Here is a 13,422-nt window from a genome sequence, read left to right on the forward strand (position 1 = left end):
GCTGTGGCCTGGCCTGACCCAGCCTGTCCTCAATCTCAACTCTCACTGGCGAGTGCTGCAACCTGGCCCTACTCAGTCAGCTCCCATCCCTGGCTCATGTAAACCAGTGTGATACCCTAACCCGGAATAACCTGTACTCCAGCCTGGTTTCTGCACTTGTCAGTGAGCTAAGGTTTGCTTGGCCCTGCCCAGTCTGCCCCTTCCAAAATCAACCAACACACTTGCCAACGGGTGGGGATACTTTGCCCAGCTTGCCCAACCCATCGTACTGGACCACGTATTCACCAATGGGAGCTATGACCCTGTAGGGGAGTTTCCTAGGTTCCCCCACTCAACCTACTCCCAGACCTAGATCTCACATGCACCAATAGATGCTAGGTCCTTGCCCAGCATAGCCTGCCCCTCCATGTTGGCCTTTGTATGAGCTGGAGGATGTTGCGGGCTGGCCTGCCCCACACCCTGTTTTAGGATGCACATGCAGGCACTGCAGCTTGGATCTGCCCAGCCTAATCTCAGCCCCAGTACCTGTGAGTGTTGGTGGGTTCCACGTTCACACCTAGTTCAGCCTGTCACCACCCAACTCCTGAGCTAACCAGTGGGACTTGTATTTCCACAGGGTTGGATCCGCTTATCCCCTGCAGATTCTACCCCTGGATCTGGTTCTCTCGTGTGCTGGTTAGTGCCATGGCCCTGCCTAATGTGACCCATCCCTTGTTCTGACATTCAGTCAGGTACTGGGATCTAGCTCTTCTAGAGAGGCCCCCAGCAATAGCTTTCGTGTGGGGTGGCATGTGGCAGTCAGCGATGCTGTGTGCTAATAAGCCCACCTCAGGACTCCCGTGTGGGCTGGCAAATCAGTCTGACCCATACAAATCTTTCAATCTCTCCCCTTGAAACCACAAGGTCTCAGTTGCCTTGCTTACCTGCGAGTACAGTAGCTTTGTCATTGGTGTCCCTCAGGATTCATTCCTCACCTACATGAACAGTGGCCTTATCCATGGATGTCCCTATGCAGTAACTGATACTCCAACACCCCAGAGCTAGCTGCCAGGAGGCCAACAGGTGGAGCCTGACGCCAGTTGGCACTCTGGCTGCCCACAAGCCCAGGACCCTCCGCCTACCCAGCAGCAGTAGGTGGAGAGCTAAGCTACCCAGCCCAGCAGGCAGCCTGGCATGACAAAGGTTCTCCCAACCACAGCCATATGGCAGGGAGAGTAAGATACCTGTTCCACTCCTTGCTTCAATTTCCGAAAAATTCATGTTAATCTGGTAGGAACTCTTTTCAAACCAAAGTTTTATCATTCTTAGTTCCTTGGAGTGAATCCTGACCCTGGCGTTGTGGCGTAGCAATTTAAGCTTCTGCCTGTGATACAGACTCGTCTAATCCAGCTCAGTATTTATGGCCTGGGAAAGCAGGGGAGGATGGCCAAAGTGCTTGGACCCCCTGCACCTGCATGAGCTACTAGGGAGAAGCTCCTGGCTCCTGCCTCTGGCCTTTGCCATTGGAGCCATTTGGAGACTGAACCATTGCATTCCAAGTAAATTATATTAAAAAATATATTTTTATTAAAAGAAGTGAATCCTATTCAGACCTGCTATAACCAATAACCATGAGTTTATTTTCAAAATTTCAATATATTTCAATAATTTTGAAGCCATGCATAGTTCTTTTTCATGACATACATTTTACATAATGTTTTAGAAGGCCTCCCCCCATTGTTCAAGTATCAAAAGATTCTTAAGATCTGGAAAGCAAAGCAGAAAATAGACTAGCTATGTCTCAAATAAAAGACTGAGCCAGGCGATAACACCTGGTGGTGAATGCCAAGACCGGAAGTGGGCCATTTCAAGCTGGGCTGTAGCATTCACTGGCATGTGCAAGACCCAGGCTTGGGAGCAGGCCTGGTGGAGGGAATTCAGGGACTCCCTCTCTGGACTACTGCTTCCACTGGTGAGCATGGCAGTTGGGACCTAGGGCAGGCTAATCTGGGGATGGGCTGCAGCACTGACACACATAAGAACCAGAATGGGTCTGGTCCAGTTGGGTTAGGCCAGAGCACCAGTTGGCAAGTGCTAGGACTGGATGTGGTTCATGTCAGGCTGGACTGCAGTACCCATTGGGAGGTGCAAGATTTGGGGCTGGGAATGAGCTTGGTATGGGAACTGTGGGTATTCCCCTGCTGGGTTTCAGCTCCTACTGGTGAGCATGTGAGCCAGGACTGGGAACAGGCACCCATTGACACATTTGTGGGTTGGGTCGGGGAGTGGATCAGGCTGATCTAAGCTGCAGCACCCACAGGAGCCAGATGGGATGCAGGACAGACTGGGCTAGGCTGCAGCAGATGCTGGCATATGCAAAGACTAGGGTTGTGGTGGGCCTGGTGAGTTAATAGGGATCTCCCCAGGTAGGCCTACTGTTGCACATGTGGCAGGCTAAGTACAGCATTCATCAGTTTGTGTGAGAAATGGGGTTTTGGATAGAACTGACTGCAAACATGGGTCTGTGCATTGGCTGGTGCAGGTAAAAGAACAAACCTGCCTGACCCTGTATTGACTGGCGCACACAAGAGTCAGGTCTGGGATTACCCCAACAGAGGTTTCTTGGGGAACTCCCCAATGAGACGGCTGGACTCAAATCCCAACCATAGGGAAAAAAGCACAAGATATGTGGTCTGACCTTGGAGTGCATGTGTCGGGACTGGGCCTTCTCAGTTGCTGATGCCTGTGCAGTCGACAGCATGCCCAGACACACACAGGAGACATGACAACCAACTCATCCAGGTCAGCAGGGGTTGTTGAGTGCCTCATCCAAGGGTTGAGAGCAGAACAGGTTGGATCACTCTCCTGGCCAAGCTTTGCAGCATGTTCTTAGCCCTTTGGATGCATTAAGGTGGACTTTACTGATCTGTAGACCTTGGAAGGATTTTCTTAACCCTGCTGAAATGAGGCTGACATCTCAGAACTATCAAAACCACTTCAGTGCCACCCTCAGAATGCCCTTCTCCCCATCAGGGTCTCTAAGGCATCATTAAATGACCTTCCCCACACCCCATGCAATGATGATGCAGTTTGACTGCAAGGGATGGTCCCTTCCTGTATCCCAACCCAACTGAATGAGTCCCCCAGACACAGGAGGAAAACAAAAATCGAAACATGTGTCCCACCCATCTTCCTCCGTGTCTCAACCCTCCCTATCCTGACTGGAGACCCATGTGGGCAAGCATCCCTCTCAACCATGTAAATAATATTAACAATAAAAGTAAATTTAAAAATCATTTTAAAGAAGACAGAAAAGACTAGCCTCCTGTATCAGTTCATCACATCTTGTGTAATTCTTGCTCTACCTGCTCTTATTGCACAAAGGTTTTATACTTGTTTGATGAAAGAAATGAGCAAGAGCCTTTCCTGAGACAATGCCTTGTGCAACTGTGGGTGGAGCCAGAAAGGTGCAGATGTCAGCAGAGCGGATTCCCCACCAGGGAAGACAGCAGGGAGTGGGCAAAGCCAGGCTGAGAGCCTATTCCCTCCTCTTGGAATGGAAACAGACACCTGGTGTCCGTCTCAGTACACACGTATTAGAAGTAGGGAACTCGCATTGGTTTTACAGACGGCCGTCTGGAAGGAATTTCCCTTAAGAAACTTCAAACTTTGAAGTTCAAGCTAAAGGGAGTTAAGCCTTTAGGACTACTATTAGCTACAGGAGAAGGAAATGAGCTTTTGAGGGCAAAGGGCTGGAGTGTTATGGTTTGGATATAGTTCATCGCTTCTGAAATTCGTGTTTGCGTGTAATTCGTATTGTTGAACATCAAAGCATTATCCAGCTGTGGTGTCTAGAGATACGGCCTTTGGGAGCTCTTCAGTATGGAGCCCTGAGTGGATTTTAGTGGTTTTATAGCGAGAGAGAGAAACATTTTTCCTGCTTCGTGTAGCAGCTGCGGCTCTGCCAGCAAGAAGGCTCCTCAGCCTTTAATCCTCAAAACTGAGAGTCAAAATGAATTTCCTTAATAAGTTAGAGGCTATGGTGTTGTATCAGCAACAAATATGAGCCCAATACACTGGCATAATGTGGGCACTCAGTAGATAGAATTTTCTTAGCATTTTATTTCAGATTACTTTTAAATTTATAAAACAATTTTATAGATGAGTTTATAAAATAAATATGTGGGTTAGTAATACAGAGTTCTCACACATCCCTCTCCCCATTCTTCCTAATAATGTCTTATGTTAGTATTTTATCACAATTAATGAACCCCACTCAGCTTAAAAAAAAAAGCACTTCTGTCTTTTCCACCCCGAACAGCCAGGATTCTGGGGCCTGGTTGTTGTCGCTCTTTGCTCTGACATTTTAGCGCCCTGTGGTATTTGTCTTTCTGTGCCTGACTTACGTCATTCAACACAGTGTCCTCCAGTTCCACATTTGGCTGCAAATGACAGGACTTCGCTATTTTTTTTTTTAATAGCTGAATAATGTCCCATCATGCATATTAAAAAAAAAAAAAACTTCATGTGATGGATTCCCTGGTTGGTTGATTCCTATTTTGCCTGTTACGAAAAGTGCTTCCAGAAACATGATAGGGCAGGTGTCCTTCCTCTTTGATGCGATGAATCCATGACTTCCGGGCATGTACCCAGGAGCAGGGGTGCTAAATCATACAGGGGCTCCATTTCTAGTTTCTAAGTAAATCATTTTTGAATGAGTAAATGACTTGATGAACAGGAATATGGAAATTCTCCAGTTGCTTTTATGATTTTTTTTAAATTTTTATTTATTTTTATTGGAAAGGCAAAGAGAAGGAGAGACACCGAGAATGATCTTTCATCTGCTGGTTCATTCCTCAAATGGCCACAATGGCCAGAGCTGAGCTGATCCAAAGCCAGGAGCCAAGAACATCTTCCAGGTCTCCCAAGAGGATGTAGGGTCCTAAGGCTTTGGGCTGTCCTTAACTGCTTTCCCGGGCTACAAGCAGAGAGCTGGATGGGAAGTGGGGCCACCGGGATTAGAACCGGTGCCCATATGGGATCCTGGTGTGTTCAAGGCGAGGACTTTAGTTGGATGGGAAGTGAGCACTTGGGACTCAAGCTGTTGCTCACATGGGATACCACCAGATGCAAGGTGAGGATTTAGCCATTAGGCTATCATACTGGGCCCTGCTTTTACAATCCTATGAAATGGCAGACAGTGACATAACAACGGTCTTTGCATAAATTTAAATGAGATAAGGAAATTGTTAATTCCCATGTCATGGCACTAGAACTTTCTGTACCAAAGAAAATACAGGCAGTATATTTATTTTTTGTTTTAATGAGATTTGTCTGTATTACTCATTATTATTGGTTAACATACATGTTAATGAAATTGTATTTTAACTGGTGAGCGCACCAACTGTTCCCTTTGCAAAGTTTAGAATTTATTTTAAAAATAGTTTTGCTTTTTAAGTTTTCGTTAAAGATAGACAATAGAAGAAAGCAAAAGAGAAATAAAGAAGGAAGCAAGGAGTAGGAGCTAGCCCCTAGATTTCTGGCTGCTGTACCCACGTGCGAGTTCATAGGCACGTGGCATACCATGTCCCGGGGGAACTCCCGACAATGGTTTCTGCTGAGATCTCCACCTGGCCTGTTCACTGGTCATAGGCGAGAGTGGTGGGCTGCACCCAAGCCTCTCTTTGTCCTTGCATGAGTTGTGCTGGGAGTTCCTTAATAAGCAACTCTGAGAAGCCAAGTGCAGCCCATATTACTTGCCAGCCTACCTGGTGTAGGCAACCCGCAGTCTACCTGCAGCCAGGAGTGTTGTACGCGACCTGTGACAGCCGGAGGGTCTTGAGGCAGATGCACCTTCTGGTGAATTACAGTGTCGTTGTTGGATGGGAGGACTGTCGGGAGATGCCCCTCTGCCTCCCCTTTTCTTATCTACATAAGCTTGTACTTGCATTACAATAAATGGACATACTCAATCAGACTGTTTGTGGTGGTTTTTCTTGCTGAAGGACGCCATCACCTCACCCCCTTGGTGGTTGTGGGGCCTGCTGGTCAGGAAACCACCACCCTCGCCCCGAAGAGGAAGGAAGGGAGAATCAGATCAGAGGGAGGAAGTGTGGAGAGACAGGGAGAGAACTTCCGTCTATTGCTTTACCCCTCAAACGCCCGCAGCAGCTGGGACTGGGCAAGGATGAAACAAGGAGCCAAGAACTCAATCTGGGTCTCCCACGTGAGTGGCAGGCACCCAAGCACTTGAGCCTCCAGGAGTGTACACTGCCAGGGAGCTGGCATGTACTGTACAGCTGGGACTCCAACAAGGCGATCAGATGGGGGTGAGGGTATCCCAGCAATGGCTTCACAGTAGTGCCAAAAGCCTGACCCAAACTGTAGATTGTTTTCCAACTACTTTTTTTTTTTTTTAGTAGAAAATTCACTTCAGCTTGTAAAAGCTAACTCTGGCTAGTAAATAGGGAATAGATGTGGGGAGAGAGGGAGGCTTGTGTGGTGCCAATGAGCACACGGAGGAGGTCACCGTGGTGACTCGGTGGAAGGGTGATGTTGGCTGGGAGCAGCACAGATGGAATGGTTGGAATAAGCGATAGGATATTGTCACTTGAGGGAGAGTCAGATTTAAGGTAGAAATAGAACCTGGCTTATCTGATGAGCTTCAGTCCACCTGTTCCAATTCAACATTGCCTCCCAAACCAAGTTCGCGTTCATCTCTTCTCCACCACCTGCCCACACATTCTGGTTCCCCACCTTCCAACTGCCTTCCCCTGGGGGACTCCGAGGGGCCTCCTCTCTGCCTCTCTCCCTGCATGATGGGATCACGTGACTCCAACCTGACCTCTTCTCTCCTCTCAGCTCCACCTCCAAGGTCCCACCCCTTGGGACCCTTCACTCTACTGCTAGTCCCTGGTCTTCCTACTGGGTCCACCCTGGGCATTCCCTGCCCTGCTGCATCTGTGTATGCCGCCATCTCTCTGCATGCTCCCTTTTCTCTGGTTCAGGTTTACTGCCCTAGTGGGGGCTGATGGCAGAACCAGCAGCCAGCCTTCCTGCTTACAGGTGCCCTGATCAACCACCACCACCTTCCCCAACCCTGTTCTGGAGGAGGGAGCACTTCCTTTCCCTTCCCTTGCCTTGGGGATGCAGGGCAGGGGAACCCCAGGCCTGGTTGCAGCCACTGTCTCTTGACAGTCTCCTTACGTACCATGGGAACAGTGGAAATGGATTTGGAAGGATCATATCTGGGAGAGATGAAACAGGTTCTTTGGCTATAAATAGGCCCGAGGTGTGCAGCCCTTTTTAGAACATGGTTGTGCAACACGTACTTCTCTTCACAACTGGTTTCTAGTTGTCAACTCCAACATTCTATTAGGGGGAGGTGCTGAAGTTTGGGGCTGGCAGAATGAGGGTGCCCCAGAGGTCATAAACCAACTGGGGACGCTGGAGGAGAGGCGTGATGGGTAGGAAAAGACAAGGGTTGGGAAGCACCAGCTCTGCCTGTTTCACTATTAGATGGTGAGTGAGGGGGTGTGACTGGCACTAAGGGAAGAGGCCAAGACTACTCTGGGTACACGGGTATATAAAGAAAGCGAGATCTGCATATGAACAGATAGAAGGGTAAGAGGAGAGAGCCACTGGCATCCTGGGGTACAGCAACACTCAGAGGAAAGGAGGGGGTGGAGGAAGAGAGAAGGAGGCAGCACCCATGAAGAGGAAAACCAAGAAAGATCTTGCCTGGGCATCCTGGAAGCCCAGCGAACTACATGTGGCCTTGGCACCTTAATTTTCAACTCAAGGACTCCAGCCCTGCCTCCTCACCAAGGAGTCAAAAATTCTGAGCAGAGGCAGATACAGACTGCACAAGTGGGAAGAGGATGTATTTAAAGGTGAGGGAGTGAGCACACATCCACGTGTGAGTATGGGTTGCTCCCCACGGAGAAATAACTGTCACGCATGGGCCAGAGGATTGCTGAAAGATGGAGAAAAGCAAAGAGGGGGAGAAAAGCCTGCGTAGCACTGCCTCGTCACGGTCAGGGGAAGAATCGGGGCTCTCCCCCAGCCTCTTTCAAGAGGTAGGGGTGAGTCCTTCAAGCACAAACTGGCACAGTGGAGTCTCGGCATGGGCTTGCCTGAAGTCACGTGGGATTCTCAGGGCAGCTGCATGCTGGCTTTAGTACCCACATGACCGAGAAGCATCTGTTCCTGGTTGGGCCCTGAAGAGGCACAGGTGCTGCCTGGGAATGTGGGCGTGGCATTTAGACTGATGGGAAAAGAGAATGTCAACTTGCAGGGCTGGCAAGAATTCCAGTTCACCTAGATCTAACCCTGTCCCTTTGTGTCCACGCTACGACCAGCCTGACTGCTGACCATGCCCAGATCAGGGCCCACTGGTGATATTACAAGAGTGGTATCACTTTGTCAACCAGATGTTACGAGAAAATTGAGGGTGAAATGGAAGCTTTATCCCAGCAAGCGTTGCAAAACAGGGAGGTACAGCTCAAGTGTGCCCTGGAGGACCCAAGGGAAGGGCTGTCTTCAACAGGGAACCTTTTCTGGGCTGACACTGTGGTGTAGTAGATAAAGTCTCTACCTACAATGCTGGCCTCCCGAATGGGTGCTGGTTCTTGTCCTGGCTGCTCCACTTCCAATCCAGCACCCTGTTAGTGTACCTGGGCCCCAGCCCCATATGGGAGATCCAGAAGAAGATCCTGGCTCCTGGCTGTGGCCTGGCTCAGTACCAGGTATTACAGCCATGTAGAGAGTGAACCAGTGAATAGAAGACCCCCCCCCAACTCTGACTTTCAAATAAATAAACCTTAAAAACATAAAAAGAGAACTTTCTAGCCCAGGTTCCTAATCTAGGCCCCCATGCAAATGAGGGATGCAAGCTTTCAGGAAAGTTTTCTGACTTGATTTATTAATAAAGATTATTGTTTATTGAAAGGCAGAAAGACAGGGATCACAGAGGGCCAGGGGAGAGAGAGAGAGAGAGAGAGAGAGCTCCCATTCCGGTGGCTAAGTTGTACAACTGACTGTGGTTTGTTGGTCAGTTCTAGGTAGGGGAGTGGGGCTTTGTGCCTATTTCAATAACTGGAAGAGGAACAAACCCAGACAGGGGCTACAGGGAGGCTCTTCCGAGATCACGGAGCGTGATGGAGTCTGTGCCCTCCATCTCCCCCACGCGGGTGCCAGGGATGCCTCTGCTGTCGTCTGTGGATGCTCGATCTGAAACAGAGAAGCTGCGGCTTGAACTGGCCCTCCCATTTGGGATGTGGGTATCCCAAGTGATGTTCGCTCCATTTAGGACGGAATTCAGGACAGAATGAAGCTGATGAAGTGGAGGCTTAGAGACAACTTTTGAACATCTTTGCTTGAAGAGAGAACAAAGCGAAATGCAACAACAGCTGGAGAGCAAGTGAGTCCTCCGCAGTATAACTGAGGGCATGGGGCTTTGGTACGATAGGCCCCAGGACACAGGCTTCCCCACCACAGGCTGTCCGTCAGCAGATGCTCCAGGAAAGCTCATCTTGCAACACGGGACTCACGGGGTACCAGAATGCCCCAAGCAGGCGGAAGACCAAGTACCCCTGTGAATCAGAGCTCTGATTGCACAAGGCACGGAGAGGCGTGAGTGTGGCAGGCAGGAAGGACCCTTGTCCTGCTGCCCCTTTACTGCATCCTGGGCACATACCTCACCTTACTGGAAGTATCCTGGCAGCTGCTTCTCGGTGAGGCAGCATCTCCAGGGAACTGGACCTTCCCACAGCCACGTGTGTCACGTGCGTCACAAGTACATAAAATTTTCCTCTGGGCACCTGCCACTCGTGGCTGAGTATTTTGGAACTGAATCCCTTGTGCCCAGTAACAAGACATGCTGAGCCAGACGGGACTGTCCCTAGCCTGGGATCAAGGTGACTGGGAATTGAAAGTGAGGCGATGCAGCCCACCCAGGGATCTTGCCCTCTGTCCTGTGGGCAGCGTGGGGGGCTTTACTTGGCGTCTGGCAGTACTGAATAGCTGGCTCAATGATCCATGAGGAAAGTGGCCACCCGGACCCCATGGAATCAAGGAGGAAGGAACTCCGGGTGGCTGCTCTGGGTGTCTGAGAGATGCTGAAAATGAAATCCAGGACAGGAGGAGGAATCAGGCAGGAGAGAGTGCCAACTTGTGTGGGGGTAGCAGATAAGTCTAACCTAAGGGTTCCCTCCCACCAACATTTTACTCTAAACTGCTCACAGAGCCACAGGGAGTTGCCGAGACAGCGCACTCAGCTTCTCTCCGCTGATAAACGTTTTATGGAACTTTAGAGTGTGATAGAACCAGGAAATTGATATTGGCAAAAATTGTTCAGATTTTGTCAAATTCACACATACTTGCCCGAGAGAGAGAGAAACAGAGAAAGACTTTATACGATTGAATTATGTAAAAGTTTAGTTATCATGGCCTCTGACTATATAATTACCCAGATACATAAAGAGAAATTTGAAACAGAATATTTAATGAGAGTGAGAACTGTAGAATGAGCTTTTCATGCATAAGACACTCGAGAAAATGGGGGCAGGATTCATCTAGAAACCAGTGCAGTGCAGTGAGATGTTCCTCTTGACAGACCCCATGAGATCATTAAAGATGAGGAATTTACTTATATAAAGAGACTTCAAGAAGTTCATTGAAAATGCATGTGATTAAAAAAAAAAAATCTGGGCCTGGTGCAATACCCATATTGTTAAGTCCTTGCCTTGTACTTGCCGGGATCCCATAGGGACACTGGTTCTAATCCCAGCTGCTTCACTTCCCATCCAGCTCTCTGCTTATAGCCTGGGAAAGCAGTAGAGAATGGCTTGAAGCCTTGGGACCCTGCACCCACTTGGGAGACCTAGAGGAAGCTCCTGGTTCCTGGCTCTCAACTTGGATCGGCTCAGCTCTGGCCACTGCAGTCATCTGGGGAGTGAACCAGTGGATGGAAGACAATGTTTTTCTGTTTCTCTTTCTCTCTTCATATAGGATTTTCCAATAAAAAGAAATAAATCTTCCCCCCAAAAAAGCTTGCAGGCATTTTTTCCCCTACACTATAATAAACTTAGCTTTTAATTCCAGTTTGCTGTGAATGTTGTGAAATTACGGTGTGTGAACTCTAAACTCTTCGCGTTAGAACCTTGTCCGCCTACAGAATATTCAAGCTCCAAATACTAACCTGCAGATATTTGCATGGAGTGTGGGGCTGGGGCAGCTGGTGGCACCTGAGCTCTGCTGGCGTGAGCCTGGGGCTCTCTGCAACACAGCTGGACCGCAGCTGTTCCAAAGAGGGCTGCCATGGGCCTTGCAGGCAGGCTGCGTCTTGGCTGGCATGTCAGACCTTTAGCCTTCTGGCCACCTACCTTGTGATAACAAAGTGCAGCCAGCACATATGCAAAAGCAGCAAAGTATTATGATAACAGCCCCAGTAAAAGCCCAGCCTTCTGCCTGCTGGCTTTTGCAGCCATGAACAGGCGTCCTGGGACACCTGCATGCCATGTTGGAGTGCATGGGCTCAGGACCTGTTTCCAGTTCCAGCTTCCAGCATAGCTTGAGAGGAAGCAGGCGAGGGGTCAGGTGCGTGGGTCCCCCTCACTCCCGTGGGAGATGTGGACTGAGACAACAGGTGGTCCATCCTCACTGAAGGTGGGAATGGAGAAGGTGAGTGAAAGAGGGAAGACCTTCCCCTGTCTCCTGGTGGCTGACGGTTGTACAGAGAGGCAATGATGTGGCAAAATAATACAGCTTGTGGTTGAATCTGTTATTTATTTGAAATTAGAGCTACAGAGACAAAGAACTTCCACCCACTGCTTCACTCTCCAACTAGCACAACAGCTAGGGTTGGGTCTGGCCAAAGTCACAGAACTGAAGCTCCTTCCTGGTCTCCCAAACAGGTGCCAGGGACCATTAATCTGCTGCCTTTCTCCGTGTGTTAGCAGGAAATCGCGTCCTAAGCAGAGCTGCCGGAACTTGAACTGACATTCCTATGACATGCAGGTGTCCCAGTGGCAGCCTAAGCTGCTGAGCCACAACATTGGCCCATGTTTCAATCCATTCAAAACATACTGAGATGTTATATTTGAATGGTTGAAATTCTGCCTGTTGATGAACGGCCAAGTCCCCCCCCCTCTGCCCGCCATCCATGCACCCCGACTTCTCTGTGAGGTTTCCTTTTTCTGTTCATCCGTTCTTCATTCTCTTTAAATGCCTTGCCTTTAAAGGACCCAAGCACCACAAATAGTTGGAAAAAGAAGCATGGAGATGACCACAGTGTCCTGGGCGCTGTGCCCTTCCCTGGTCTGCTCTCGCTAATCCTCTCACCATGTTCCCTGTGGGTACAGATAAAGAAATAATCTGCTCAGGATCCCAGCCCGCAGCTGCTGGATTCCAACCCTGAGCTCACAAGTCCCCAGCCTGGGCTCCTGGCCCTCAGTGACAGTCACCTTCAAGCTACGTGTTCTTGACTGGCCACCGGCAAGTGTCATTTGCCACACATTTTCCACATTTCAGCTGACGCAGAGTTTAGCTCAGCTCAGCCCACTGGGTTAATTTGCTGAAGAGAAGCAAAATTCATCTAGTGTTTTTCTCAGTTCATACAGTTAAAAGCAGAGAGAGGGGGAGAGAAGCTGGAGGGAGAAGGGAGAGGGTGGAACTGGGTTCAAGGTTGGAATGTTTTCGTCTTTCCCTGGGGAAGAATACATTCCCCAGGGAATTCCCCTTTGTCCATTCTCACGAACTGTGGATCCCGCGGTGCACTGCAGCACCTGTTCAACTCGACAGTTACCGGGAGTGCCAGCCCAAGTTGCAAAGTTCAACTTCCGATCTTTCACTCCCTGTGAAAAGTTGGCAGCCAGTGTTAGCATGGCTGGAGGCAGGGAGGTCCCTCCCTCCCCTCCCCTTTCTGCTCCCCTGCTGATTTGAGAGGCAGGGATGCCTTTTTGAAACTGAAGACCTGTGTTTTCCCCAGCTGGCCGGCTTCTGCTGTAAAACCCGTTCCTTGTCTGGTGAATCTGCCGACCAGGGTAAAAAGCCTTGCTTCAGCAGGCGACAACAGCTAGAGCCTGGAGAAACGCGAGATGCATCCGCACGTTCTTGCAGAAAGAGAATAAAATGCATGCCTCTATTTATTTATTTGTTTGCTTGTTTGTTTTGCACAGAATGTCCTTGAAATCCATATATATGTTCTCTATATCTTAAAAGGCTTAATTCCACTTTTCCATCAACTTTATTTGAAGTCCCCCTGGTATTTGCCACGACTGCTAGGGGACGTTCTTAAATTACAAAATCTTGAAGCCACCCGCGCCTTTTGCTCCTGTTATTTAATTAGGAGCACACGCAGGGGCCAGCCCCCCGCGGTTCCCGGCGCGGGAGAAGCGGCCGGTGCGGAGCCACGCCCGGGGCGGGGCCGGCGGGGCCGGGCGG

The sequence above is a fragment of the Ochotona curzoniae genome, unplaced genomic scaffold (assembly GCF_017591425.1).
Source record: "Ochotona curzoniae isolate NIBS_2020 unplaced genomic scaffold, NIBS_Ocur_1.0 contig_2688, whole genome shotgun sequence".
NCBI classification, from domain to species: Eukaryota; Metazoa; Chordata; class Mammalia; order Lagomorpha; family Ochotonidae; genus Ochotona; species Ochotona curzoniae.